Source organism: Pristiophorus japonicus, chromosome 13 (genome assembly GCF_044704955.1).
Source record: "Pristiophorus japonicus isolate sPriJap1 chromosome 13, sPriJap1.hap1, whole genome shotgun sequence".
Lineage (NCBI taxonomy): Eukaryota > Metazoa > Chordata > Chondrichthyes > Pristiophoridae > Pristiophorus > Pristiophorus japonicus.
In genome coordinates, this window is record NC_091989.1 from 159,871,884 (window position 1) to 159,886,558 (window position 14,675).

Here is a 14,675-nt window from a genome sequence, read left to right on the forward strand (position 1 = left end):
ATTTAGTGAATTGGCCCCAACCACTTTCTGTGGCAGAGAATTCCACAGGTTCACCACTCTCTGGGTGAAGAAGTCTCTCCTCATCTTGGTCCTAAATGGCTTACCCCTTATCCTAAGACTGTGACCCCTGGTTCTGGACTTTCCCAACATTGGGAACATTCTTCCTGCATCTAACCTGTCTAAACCCGTCAGGATTTTAAACGTTTCTATGACGTCCCCTCTCATTCTTCTGAACTCCAGTGAATACAAGCTCAGTTGATCCAGTCTTTCTTGATAGGTCAGTCCCACCATCCCGGGAATCAGTCTGGTGAATTTTCGCTGCACTCCCTCAATAGCAAGAATGTCCTTCCTCAAGTTAGGAGACCAAAACTGTACACAATACTCCAGGTGTGGCCTCACCAAGGCCCTGTACAACTGTAGCAACACCTCCCTGCCCCTGTACTCAAATCCCCTCGCTATGAAGGCCAACATGCCATTTGCTTTCTTAACCGCCTGCTGTACCTGCATGCCAACCTTCAATGACTGATGTACCATGACACCCAGGTCTCGTTGCACCTCCTCTTTTCCTAATCTGTCACCATTCAGATAATAGTCTGTCTCTCTGTTTTTACCACCAAAGTGGCTAACCTCACATTTATCCACATTATACTTCATCTGCCATGCATTTGCCCACTCACCTAACCTATCCAAGTCACTCTGCAGCCTCATAGCATCCTCCTCGCAGCTCACACTGCCACCCAACTTAGTGTCATCCGCAAATTTGGAGATACTACATTTAATCCCCTCGTCTAAATCATTAATGTACAATGTAAACAGCTGGGGCCCCAGCACAGAACCTTGCGGTACCCCACTAGTCACTGCCTGCCATTCTGAAAAGTACACATTTACTCCTACTCTTTGCTTCCTGTCTGACAACCAGTTCTCAATCCTCGTCAGCACACTACCCCCAATCCATGTGCTTTAACTTTGCACATTAATCTCTTGTGTGGGACCTTGTCGAAAGCCTTCTGAAAGTCCAAATATACCACATCAACTGGTTCTCCTTTGTCCACTTTACTGGAAACATCCTCAAAAAATTCCAGAAGATTTGTCAAACATGATTTCCCCTTCACAAATCTTCACACATGCTGACTTGGACCTATCATGTCACCATTTTCCAAATGCGCTGCTATGACATCCTTAAAAATTGATTCCATCATTTTACCCACTACTGAGGTCAGGCTGACCGGTCTATAATTCCCTGTTTTCTCTCTCCCTCCTTTTTTAAAAAGTGGGGTTACATTGGCTACCCTCCACTCCATAGGAACTGATCCAGAGTCAATGGAATGTTGGAAAATGACTGTCAATGCATCCGCTATTTCCAAGGCCACCTCCTTAAGTACTCTGGGATGCAGTCCCATCAGGCCCTCGGGATTTATCGGCCTTCAATCCCATCAATTTCCCCAACACAATTTCCCGACTAATAAAGATTTCCCTCAGTTCCTCCTCCCTACTAGACCCTCTGACCCCTTTTATATCCGGAAAGTTGTTTGTGTCCTCCTTAGTGAATACCGAACCAAAGTACTTGTTCAATTGGTCTGCCATTTCTTTGTTCCCCGTTATGACTTCCCCTGATTCTGACTGCAGGGGACCTACGTTTGTCTTTACTAACCTTTTTCTCTTTACATACCTATAGAAACTTTTGCAATCCGCCTTAATGTTCCCTGCAAGCTTCTTCTCGTACTCCATTTTCCCTGCCCTAATCAAACCCTTTGTCCTCCTCTGCTGAGTTCTAAATTTCTCCCATTCCCCAGGTTCGCTGCTATTTCTGGCCAATTTGTATGCCACTTCCTTGGCTTTAATACTATCCGTGATTTCCCTAGATAGCCACGGTTGAGCCACCTTCCCTTTTTTATTTTTACGCCAGACAGGAATGTACAATTGTTGTAATTCATCCATGCGGTCTCTAAATGTCTGCCATTGCCCATCCACAGTCAACCCCTTAAGCATCATTCGTCAATCTATCCTAGCCAATTCACGCCTCATACCTTCAAAGTTACCCTTCTTTAAGTTCTGGACCATGGTCTCTGAATTAACTATCATTCTCCATCCTAATGCAGAATTCCACCATATTATGGTCACTCTTCCCCAAGGGGCCTCGCACAATGAGATTGCTAATTAGTCCTCTCTCATTACACAACACCCAGTCTAAGATGGCCTCCCCCTTAGTTGGTTCCTCGACATATTGGTCTAGAAAACCATCCCTTATGCACTCCAGGAAATCCTCCTCCACCATATTGCTTCCAGTTTGGTTAGCCCAATCTATGTGCATATTAAAGTCACCCATTATAACTGCTGCACCTTTATTGCATGCACCCCTAATTTCCTGTTTGATGCCCTCCCCGACATCACTACTACTGTTTGGAGGTCTGTACACTACTCCCACTAACGTTTTTTGCCCTTTGGTGTTCTGCAGCTCTACCCATATAGATTCCACATCATCCAAGCTAATGTCTTTCCTAACTATTGCATTAATCGCCTCTTTAACCAGCAATGCTACCCCACCTCCTTTTCCTTTTATTCTATCCTTCCTGAATGTTGAATACCCCTGGATGTTGAGTTCCCAGCCCTGATCATCCTGGAGCCACGTCTCCGTAATATTTGTTAACATCTATTTGCACAGTTAATTCATCCACCTTATTGCGGATACTCCTTGCATTAAGACACAAAGCCTTCAGGCTTGTTTTTTTAACACCCTTTGTCCTTTTAGAATTCTGCCGCACAGTGGCCCTTCCTGTAAACATAGCATGGTTACAGTACAGAAGGAGGCCATTCGGTCCGTCAAGCCGTCAAACATTAATGATTTAGATGAGGGGATTAAATGTAGTATCTCCAAATTTGCGGATGACACTAAGTTGGGTGGCAGTGTGAGCTGCGAGGAGGATGCTGTGAGGCTGCAGAGCGACTTGGATAGGTTAGGTGAGTGGGCAAATGCATGGCAGATGAAGTATAATGTGGATAAATGTGAGGTTATCCACTTTGGTGGTAAAAACAGAGAGACAGACTATTATCTGAATGGTGACAGATTAGGAAAAGGGGAGGTGCAAAGAGACCTGGGTGTCATGGTACATCAGTCATTGAAGGTTGGCATGCAGGTGCAGCAGGTGGTTAAGAAAGCAAATGGCATGTTGGCCTTCATAGCAAGGGGATTTGAGTACAGCGGCAGGGAGGTGTTGCTACAGTTGTACAGGGCATTGGTGAGGCCACACCTGGAGTATTGTGTACAGTTTTCGTCTCCTAACCTGAGGAAGGACATTCTTGCTATTGAGGGAGTGCAGCGAAGGTTCACCAGACTGATTCCCGGGATGGCGGGACTGACCTATCAAGAAAGACTGGATCAACTGGGCTTGTATTCACTGGAGTTCAGAAGAATGAGAGGGGACCTCATAGAAACATTTAAAATTCTGACGGGGTTAGACAGGTTAGATGCAGGAAGAATGTTCCCAATGTTGGGGAAGTCCAGAACCAGAGGTCACAGTCTAAGGATAAGGGGTAAGCCATTTAGGACCGAGATGCGGAGGAACTTCTTCACCCAGAGAGTGGTGAACCTGTGGAATTCTCTACCACAGAAAGTTGTTGAGGCCAATTCACTAAATATATTCAAAAAGGAGTTAGATGAGGTCCTTACTACTAGGGGGATCAAGGGGTATGGCGAGAAAGCAGGAATGGGGTACTGAAGCTGAATGTTCAGCCAAGAACTCATTGAATGGTGGTGCAGGCTAGAAGGGCCGAATGGCTTACTCCTGCACCTATTTTCTATGTTTCTATGTTTCTAAGCCCTGCCAGCTCTCTGCAAGAGAACTTCAGTTCGTCCCACGCCCCCGCCTTGTCCACGTAACCCTACATTTTTTTTTTCCTTCAGGTACTTATCCCTTTTGAAAGCCAGGATTTAATCTGCCTCCACCACCCTTTCAGGCTATGCATTGAAGATCCTAACCACACGTTGCGTAAAAAGGCTTTTCCTCGCATCACCTTTGGTTTTTCTGCCAATCACCTTAAATCTGTGTTCTCTGGTTCTCAACCCTTCCGCCAACAGGAACAGTTTCTCTCTATCTACTCTGTTTAGATCCCGCATGATTTTGAACAACTCTATCAAATCTCTTCTCAACCTTCTCTGCTATAAGTAGAACAACCCCAGCTTCTCCAGTCTATCCACATGACTGAAGACCCTCATCCCTGGAACCATTCTTATAAATCTTTTCTGCATCCTCTCCAAAGCCTTCACATCCTTAATAAAGTGTGGTGCCCAGAATTGGACTCAATACTCCAGTTGAGGCCGAACCAGTGTTTTATACAGGTTCATCATAACTTCCTTGCTTTTGTACTCTATGCCTCTATTTGCGAAGCCCAAGATCCCGTATGGTTTTTTAACTGCTTTCTCAACCTGCAACGATTTGTGCACAAACACCCTCAGGTCTCTCTGTTCATGCACCCCCTCTAGAATTGTACCCTTTAGTTTATATTGCCTCTCCTCGTTCTTCCTACCAAAACGTATCACTTTGCACTTTTCTGTGTTAAATTTCATCTGCCACATATCCGCCCATTCCACCAGCCTGTCTATGTCATCTTGAAATCTATCATTATCTTCCTCACTGTTCACTATACTTCCAAGTTTTGTGTCATCTGCAAATTTTTAAATTGTGCCCTGTACACCCAAGTTCAAGTCATTAATATATCAAGAAAAGCAGTGTGCCTTCCTCCAGTCCAATAGACAACCGTTCACCACTACTCTGTTTCCTGTCACTTAGCCAATTTTGTATCCATGCTTTAACTTTGCTGGAAAGCCCATCATGTGGCACTTTATCAAACGCATTTTGGAAGTCCATGTACACCACATCAACTGCATTGCCCTCATCAACCCTCTCTGTTACCTCATCAAAAAACTCAATCAAGTTAATTAAATACAATTTGCCTTTAGCAAATCCGTGCTGGCTTTCCTTAATTAATCCACTTGTCCAAATGACTGTTAATTTTGTCCCGGATTATAGTTTCTAAAAGCTTCCCCACTACCGAGGTTAAACTGACTGGCCTGTAGTTTATCCTTACTCCCTTTTTTGAACAAGGATGTAACATTTGCAATTTTCCAGTTATCTGGCACCATCACTGTATCAAGGAGGATTGAAAGATTATGGCCAGTACTTATGCAACTTCCACCTTAACTTCCCTCAGCATCCTAGAATGCATCCCATTGGTCCTGGTGACTTATCGACTTTTACAGCCAGCTTTTCTAGTACCTCCTTTTTATAATTTTTTATCCCAGCCAGTATCTCAACTACCTCCTCTTTCACTATGGCTCAGCATCCTAGGATGCATCCCACGTGGTCCTCGTGACTTATCTACTTTAAGTACAGCTAGATTTTCTGGTATCTCCTCTTAATTTTTATCCCATCCAGTATCTCCTCTATCTCCTCCTTCACTATGTCTATGGCAGCATCTTCCTTGGTTAATACAGATGCAAAGTACTCATTTAGTACCTCAGCCATGCCCTCTGCCTCCATGTGTAGGTCTCCATTTTGGTCCCTAATCAGCCCACCCCTCCTATGCTTATAGAAAACTTTTGGATTCCCTTTTAGGTTAGCTGCCAATCTATTTGCATACCTTTTGCCCCTCTTATTTCCTTTTTCACTTCCCCTCTGAACTTTCTATATTCAGCCTGGTTCTCACTTATATTCTCAATCCGACATCTTTTTCTGCTTCATCTTACTCTCTATCTCTTTCGTCATCCAGGGAGCTCTGACTTTAGTTGCCCTACTTTTCCCCCGAGTGGGAATGTACCTCAACTGTACTTAAACCGTCTCCCTCTTTAAAGGCAGCCCATTGTTCGATTACAGTTTTGCGCCAATCTTTGATTTCAACTTATCCGGGCCAGATCCGTTCTCAACCCATTGAAATTGGCCTTCCTCCAATTAAGTATTTTTATTCTAGATTGCTCCTTGTCTTTTTCAGTAGCTAATCTAAACTTTATACTATGATTACTGTTCCCTAAATATTCCCCTACTGACACTTGTTCCATTTGACCTACCTCATGCCCCAGAACTAGATCCAGCAATGCCTCCTTCCTCGTTGGGTTGGAAACGTATTGATCAAGAAAGTTCTCCTGAACACACACTGCAGAAATTCTTCCCCCTCTCTGCCCTTTACATTATTACTATCGCAGTCTATATTAGAATAGTTGAAGTCTCCCATTATCACTACTGTATAGTTCTTGCACCTCTCTGTAATTTCCCTACAATTTGTTCCTCTATATCCTTCCCACTAGTTGGTGGCCTATAGAATATGTACCTAGTAGTGTAATGGCACCTCTATTGTTTCTTAACTCTAACCAAATAGATTATGTCCTTGATCCCTCAAGGATATCCTCTCTCTTTACCACTGTTACATTCTCCTTAATCAATACTGCCACCCCACCTCTTCTCTTTCCTTCCCTATCTTTCCTGAAACTTATCACGCAAATTATATGGGCGAAAAACGAGTACAATGAGGGCCAATTTTGGAGACCAATGTCCTGCGCCCAAAAGATGCCTGAAAGATGTTAATGACGCTCGATGCCCAATTTTGGATCAGTCTCAGGCCTTCCAGCTGGCGCGTGTGCAACAACCATTTCAAATCCAAAAGCAGGGTGAAAGGCATAGTGCCTGTTTTATACATATTTTTAGCCTATTAGGCACGGCTCCCACCTCCTGAAAGCAACCCTCACTTAAATAAAATTGTTGCCTATAATGAGCCTTGCGCAAGTCTGTGTAATTCGTGTGCTTCGCTGGTGCAATTTGGCAACTATGCACATTGGGCACATAGTAAGTCTCAGGTGTTTTCAGTACTTAACATCACATGCTTATCCTTTTAAGCTTTTAACAGAGTTTTTAATGATCATAACATGGACACTACACTCCATGGGGTCCCAACAGTGCCATTACATGAAGAAAATAAATGGGGTGACACAAAATCATTCAACTACAGAATAAAGGAAGCCAACCACACTTAAATTTCTCCATGCCATGTTTTGACACTCCAGTTTAAATGGGCTATATTAACCTCCTCTGGTGCCTCACATCAGCTCCAATTGTGTAAAATTGGTGCTCAGAAAGAATAAAGTGAATCCCGAACAAATTTTCCCCTTAACAAAATAACTTTTAACACTTGGCCTGTATGTTAATATTACCCGCGGTAGCCCTAGAATTCAGTGGCATCTGAAGGTCAATTTCTGCAACAAGAAAATTTAGATTCTGCTGCACATTAATCAAGATGGTCTACACAAATTGATACTCAGAAATTGTTGCTGCAGCAATTTTTAGATTAAAATAATTGCACAAGTTTAGTGAAGGACGATTGGACTATAATTTTCTTTTAATTAAGTCACGGGATGTGGGCGCCGCTGGCCATTTATTGCCCATCCCTAATTGTCCTCGAGAAGGTGGTGGTGAGCCAACTTCTTGAACTGCTGTATTCCGTGTGGTGAACGTGCTTCCAGTGCTCAAGTAGGGAGTTCCAGGATTTGGACAATGACGGAATGGAGATATATTTCCAAGTCAGGACGGTGTGTGACTTGGGAGGGGAACTTGGAGGTGGTGGTGTTCCTATGCTCCTGATGCCATTGTCCTTCTAGGTAGTAGAGGTCATGGGTTTGGGAGGTGGTTGAAGACACTGTGGCAAGCTGCTGCAGTGTATCTTGTGGATGGTACACACTGCAGACACATTGTACCGGTGGTGGAAGGAGTGAATCCTTAAGGTGGTTGATGGTGTGCCGCTCAAGCAGATTGCTTTTTCCGGGAGAGTGTCGACCTTCATGAGTGCTGTTGGAGCTGACCTGATGATGGAGGGAAGGTCATTGATGAATCAACTGAAGATGGTTGAGCCTAGGATACTGCCCTGAGGAACTCCTGCAGTGATGTCCTCGGCCTTCAACAATCACAACCAACTTTCTTTATGCTAGTTATGACTCCAACCAGTGGAGAGTTTTCCCCCTGAACCCTATTGACTTCATTTTACTAGGGCTCCTTGGTGCCACACTCAGTCAAATGCTGCCTTGATGTCAAGGGCAGTCACTCTCACCTCACCTCTGGAATTCAGCTCTTTTGCCCATGTTTGGACAAAGGCTGTAATGAGGTCTGGAGCTGAGTGGTACTGGTAGAACCTAAACTGAGCATCAGTGAGCAGGTTATTGGCGAGTAAGTGCTGCTTGATAGCACTGTCAACGAAACCTTCCATCACTTTGCTGATGATTAAGAGTAGGCTGATGGGGCGGTAATTTGCCTGATTGTATTTGCCCTGCTTTTTGTGGACAGGGCATACCTAGGCAATTTTCCACTTTATCGTGTAGATGTCAGTGTTGTACCTACACTGGAACAGCTTGGCTAGAGGTGCAGCTAGTTCTGGAGCACAGGTTTTCAGCACTATAGCCAGGATGTTGTCGGGGCCCATAGCTGTTGCTGTATCCAGTGCGCTCAGTCATTTCTTGATATTACGTGGAGTGAATCAAATTAGCTGAAGACTGGCATCTATGATAGAAGAATCAAAACAGCAATAACTTGCATTTATACAGCGCCTTTAAAATAAGAAAATATCCCAAGGCACTTCACAGGAGTGTAATATGACAAAAATTGACACAAAGCCAAGGGAGGAAATATTGGGAGGGGTGATTCAAATAATGCAGAGGCTGAAAATCTGCAACTAAAACAGAAAATGTTGGAAATACTCAACAAGTTAGGCAGCATCTGTGGAAAGAGCAGACAAGTTAATGTTTCAGGTGTGGACCTTTCATCAGCACTGGGACCCTGCTAATGAAGGGTTCACACTTGAAATGTTAACTTATCTGTTCTCTCCGGAGATGCTGTTTGCCTGAATGTTTCAATACATTTCTGTTTTTGTTTTATAATCACAACGGTCCTTGATGAGGAGAGAAGGAGAAGAGCAGCACAGCAGGAGCTGAAGTACAGACTGCAGCAGCCAGCAGAATGGTTCGCAGAGATCTGGAACAGCCAGCCATCACCAGCAGTAAAGGGCTCAGATTCCCCAGGTTAAGGAAGCAGGAGCAGTGGGATTATCACTAGGAGGAACAGAAGAGAAGGAATGCCAGCATTAGGAGATGCAGAACTGTGATGCAGTTCTGGTCACCACATTACAGGAAAGATGGGATTGCACTGGAAAGGGTACAGAGGAGATTTACAAGAATGTTGCCTGGACTGGAGAATTTTATTTATGAGGAAAGATTGCAGATGCTGGGTCTGTTTTCTTTGGAACAGAGGAGACTGAAGGGAGACCTGACTGAGGTGCATAAAATTATGAGGAGCCTGGATAGAGTGGATAGGAAAGACCAATTTCCCTTGGCAAAGGGGTCAACAATCAGGGGGCATAGATTTAAAGTAATTGGGGGGAAGTTTAGAGGAGATATGAGGGGAAATTGCTTCACGCAAAGGATGGTGGGGGTTTGGAACTCACTGCCTGAAAGGGTTGGAGAGGCACAAACCCTCACCACATTTAAAAAATACGGATGTGCACTTAAAGCGCCATAACCTACAGGGCTATGGACCAAGAGCTGGAAAGTGAGATTAGGCTAGATAGCTCTTGGTCGGGCGGCGCGGACTCGATTGGCCGAAATGGCCTCCTTCCGTGCTGTAAATTTCTAATGATTCTATGAGAGTTGGTAGGATCAAAAGGGACACACAAAAATAAAATCAGGAATGGGAGAAACCCGAGCTACATTGTTAATTTTAATAGTAAACCCAATAGTTAATATGAAAGTCTCACCCGAGCCCAAGATTTTGATATTAACGAAGAGATCTGCTGTAACTGTATTTCTTGCAATTTTCTCGGCTCCAAATCTTACATCTCTCCTGCTCCTAATTCTGTGGTGGTGGGGGTGGTTGGAACAGGCAAGGAGTGAGGGGCAAGTTTGGCAGAAAAATCCATGTAGCACTGTGGTTGTACCTGTTTACTCTCCAGAATGATTTTAGGGGCATTGGTAAATGTTAGCATCATCTTTCACCAGCACGAACACATAAAATGAGTATGTACTCGCACACAATTAGCACAGGCACTAACTCTGAAGCACAAAATAAATTAACCTCTCACAATAAAAAACCAACCCAATGTCCGAAGTTTTTGTTTGAAAAAAAAAAGACCGAATTTAATTTGTGACTGAAATGAAACTACAATAATAGTCTATGGAAATAGAAGTTAAAAAGTATGATGTCAATTTTCTCGTGTCAAATGGTCTTCAACTAAATAGCACCAATAGGGTTTACACAGTATGCTATATTCTTAGTGTTATGGTATGAAATCCTTGTCTTCCTAGATTTTCTTCACTATTTTAAAATGTTCCCTAAACTGATAGCCTCAATCACCAGAATTTTCTTATTGCACCACTACTCATACTATTCTGTGGAAATCTTATTTTGCTTCATCAAGTCATGACTTCACCATGGGAGCAGTCAATTTTGTATGTGACATTCAATAACGCATTCAACACAACGCTGATGCCCTTAATTCATGGGAAAAAAATGTATAGAATTGTTGCATCAATTACATGAGCATATAGTAAAGTGGTAAACTTTTCCATCCAAAAATTACCTGGCAATGCTAGTGAGCTGGTATTAGTAAAGTACAAATTAAAAGGAATACAATTGCATATAGCTAAAGCAACAAAACCGAGTAGATGGAAGTACAAGCTTTTCCTGCATTTTACATAAAACAATTTAAATTTTAACTTGGTTGAAATCATGTTGTGGAATTTTAATAGTGAATGTGTTTGGATGAAATTGCTCCATCTAGAAATTCAGCAAAGGTGTTACCCATTTAAAATAAAACATGTTAAAACCTTAATTAAAAGGACAAAGGAATTTCATATCTACATGGTAACACATCCATTTCTAATACCTCTTGGAGTAATTTCAATGCAAAGATGCTCGTTAACAATAATACACCGTGCGATTTCAGCCAGTGTTTTTCATTCCCAATACCGTCTGAACCAATGTACTGTGACCAGCATGCATCACAAAGCAGGGCATCATCATCTCAGACAACCAGTGCTAATAGAACGTCAAAACAAGCAGAAAACCACTGATCCAACTCAGACTGGACCATCTTACTTTCTGATGCGAAGAAATGCTTCCTGACTATGGGCAGCAGAGACTCAATTTTCAGATACTGATACTATAATTCTGACATTGTATGTTATTATTCACCAACAAAAACATAGCTTTGATGTGAAAGGGTGAGAAAATGTAAAATACAATGAAGAGAGACCTGTAAATGTAAAATGCAACGAAGAGAGACCTGTAAATACAGATGTTAACTGAGGACTTAAAACATTTTTTTACAAAATAAGTTTGCTCATATGTAGTACTTTATACTGTTTTTCAACATGCATTTATATTTATAATGCGCAACATTTGACATAGCACCAATCTATTAATTCTGCACAGAAATCTCTCTCTCTTCATTTTTAAAAATAATTATACAGGAAGTAAAATAAGTATTGCCAAGTTCCAATAGAGTCTAAGTTATTAAAGTCAACAATATTCAGGAGAAGAAAATACTTACAGGGGCACTTTCTACCTCATCTATTATATATATTATGATGAAAAAAGTTCATCAAGTTTTTAAGTGACTATGCTGGGAAATTAGTGTTCATTCTTAAAAATATGTATGGAGAGTACATTAACCATTTTTTACTGAATTTGAAGGGATGGAAGGAAGAATTGCTGTGAAGTTTACAACCTAACCTCAATTAAAAACCTTAATAAAAATATTGTCTCCGCTATCTAAGAATCAATTGTTATTAAGTTGTTAACTTCTCTCTTCAATAAACTCCAATTTTACTTATTTGCACATGCATCATGGAGCACTTCATACTCCTCATATAATAATGAAATAATTCAGAGAGCTCCTTCAATAGCAAAGCTGGTAAATTAAGTGTAGAGTTTAGCACCAAACTATACTGACCAAAAATGGCCCGTGTTCAATCCCGATAAATGCTGAGTCAACTGATCTCAATCAGGATCGTTACAGTTTTTTGGGATGGTGGGGGAAAAAAAGGATTCCTGCATTTGTGTAAATAGGATTGGGCCAACTGTGATGCCCTCACAGTCAAATATTCTCATGACACTCATCATCTAGGGTCACAAATGAAGAATCATCACTTTGACAAGATACCAAAAGGCTGCTACACTGGTGGAAATGCATCCATCCCCTCAGAAGAGATGGGAAGAAACTAGGAGAAAGCTGCATAAGATGGAAGAAAATAACAACTACAAGTACCAATATCATGTTGTGGATAGAAGACTTTAGATAGCTGTGACCATCTTCAAAAGATGCACAGTTGAATGAGAAATAAAATATGAATGCGCAGGTCGAGAGAAAAGAAATCAGAATCTTGGATTCAAACATGATGGTTCTGAAAGAGGTAATACTGACAGAAGCTTCTCCCCACCCTCCCTCACACACAAAATGGTTAGGTATAAAATACAATTCAAATACGGATTTTTAAAAATGTTATAACATTTAAAGATGGAACAACAGCAAATTTGATTTTTAATACTTAGCCAGTTGTCTTGCGATAAGTTGAATATATTTTTTTTTAATTACTTCAGATGTTCCATAAACTTTTTTTTTAAGTTTCCTTATTTACAGTTTTGTTATAATAATCTTAAGTCTGTAGTCCATTATAATTTTATTTTAAAGCAATTTGATCCTAAAAATGACAATGAACAGTATTTTATAAAACTAAGTTTATTGCAGTGACTGGATTCTTCACACATTCAAGCAGTTCTCACATTTGAAAAGAAAACTTGAAAAAACTATTCCAATTTAATACATGAATGTGTCATATTCCCACAGCTTGAATGTGACAAAACAGCTGCATGTATTGGAAAATGTAGATTTAAATTTAAAAATCAGGTTAAAAAGATATTGATCCAGTATTTGCCCCTTGTAATAATATACTTAAATTTCCTATTGTCTTAACAAAAACAATTATCTATTTTGGTAAATATGCCACATTTTAATTTTGAAATCTGCAATCCCATTTTTTAAACTTATTGTAATAGTTTCAGACAGATGCAGCCAGATCTAAATTATGCAATTCATTTACATATTCTAGTCGTAGGATACATGCAAATGAAGGTCATTTGCATAATGGATTCCTGTCATTGCTACAGCTCCTTTCTTTGCCTCCTATTCAGCAAGCTTTGATATCACAAACCTAGTTCTTTTTACTGAAAAAGGATTTAAAATTGTACAACATGCCTCCGATTTGTAAAGGAAATTCCTTCAGTAACCATCAGAAATTACCTAAGTAAAGCAGGTAGCTATGTTCTAGCTTTTCATTTCTTTCTTTTTCCTTAATTGCCGGAAATAACTTTGCTTTAATGAGATACTTTATTTAAATTAAGCACCTGAGCCAATTAGTCGGCTCTGACCTTGTCTTACAAAGCAAGAAGGTTACAGAAGAGTAGTATTTAAAAAATGTAAAAGCCTCCCCCTTTGCCTCATCTTTTCAAATGTTAGGTAAAGCGGTATGCTGATAATTACTTAATCAAATATGACAGAAGGGACTAATTTACTGATTACAATAAAGCCCGAGGGTGTTATGACAAAAATTTCTCTACAACTTCATTCCAGCTTTTATTTAAATAGGCTTTGATTATTTATAACAAAATATCATTGCAACATATTGTAGCAGATGAGACTGCAAAGCGTCGTCTCCCATCAGCTATAGTCCAATAAGCAGCCGATGCTGTTCCTGCTGCTGCTGCGGGCTTCCCTGCGCCAGCACGGCAGTAATGCCAAGCTATTGGTGTGTTTACCCTTTGGGAATGTTAACTGTAATTCTTCAGCTTTTAAAATCAATTAACCCTTATGTTAATTAGTGTCAAGTCTATAGAAAGCCGCCGCAAATGGCAAGAGCTGGCACACTGCCATCCATTCACTGGCAGCGCCACAGCTCTCTTGATAACAGCGGGTATGCTAGGGCCCGTATGTACGTCTGTCAGAACTGTTGAGCCAAGGGAGATTATCCAGACCCCTACAGCAAACACGAAGTCATATCTGAAGGCGCAACTGGCAGGATTACCATGCGCTCCACTGTAAATCCTTCCTCAGAGGACATGTTTCAAGTTGAAAACAAGGATGTGTGCACTGTCTGTGTTTAATCATCTTTTGCTTGGCCGTGCAGAAGCGACTGCGGATACTTTCCCCCCTTCGAAGACAAAAGCCGCCATGCCATCGACTGCCTTTTCGAAAGATGCCAGGAGATGAAAAAACAGTAGCAACGACATGGTGCCAGGGGCAATATGGCCAACTGTCAAAGCATGAGCCAGTGTTTTGTTCGATGTCGACTTGTTTTCTATTCAAGTTCGTTTACAAAAACAATACCAACAAAAAAAACAAAGGAACTATTTTGGAGTAACGCTTTCTATCCGATGCCATGGGGAATGACAGTGAACCAAGCGTACATGTCTGCATGGTACTGCCACTTGACAGAGAAAAAACAAGGATTTGTGCAAAAATTATGCCTTGCACTTTACAAAGATGGGAATAAAGGCAATTTTGGTGCTCACATACTTACTGACAGGACATTGGAGATTTACTGTTTAATCTGGAGCGTGTTTTTAACCATCAATTGACCCAGGTACACAAGG

The 14,675-nt window shown here is 41.3% G+C and overlaps 1 protein-coding gene across 3 annotated transcripts in view; it reads right to left on the minus strand.

Annotated features, from left to right (window-relative positions):
* The window catches only part of LOC139278942 (early endosome antigen 1), a 1,017,310-nt gene that overhangs the window by 787,003 nt on the left and 215,632 nt on the right, over positions 1–14,675 (minus strand). The gene's annotated exons all lie outside the window — the stretch shown is intronic.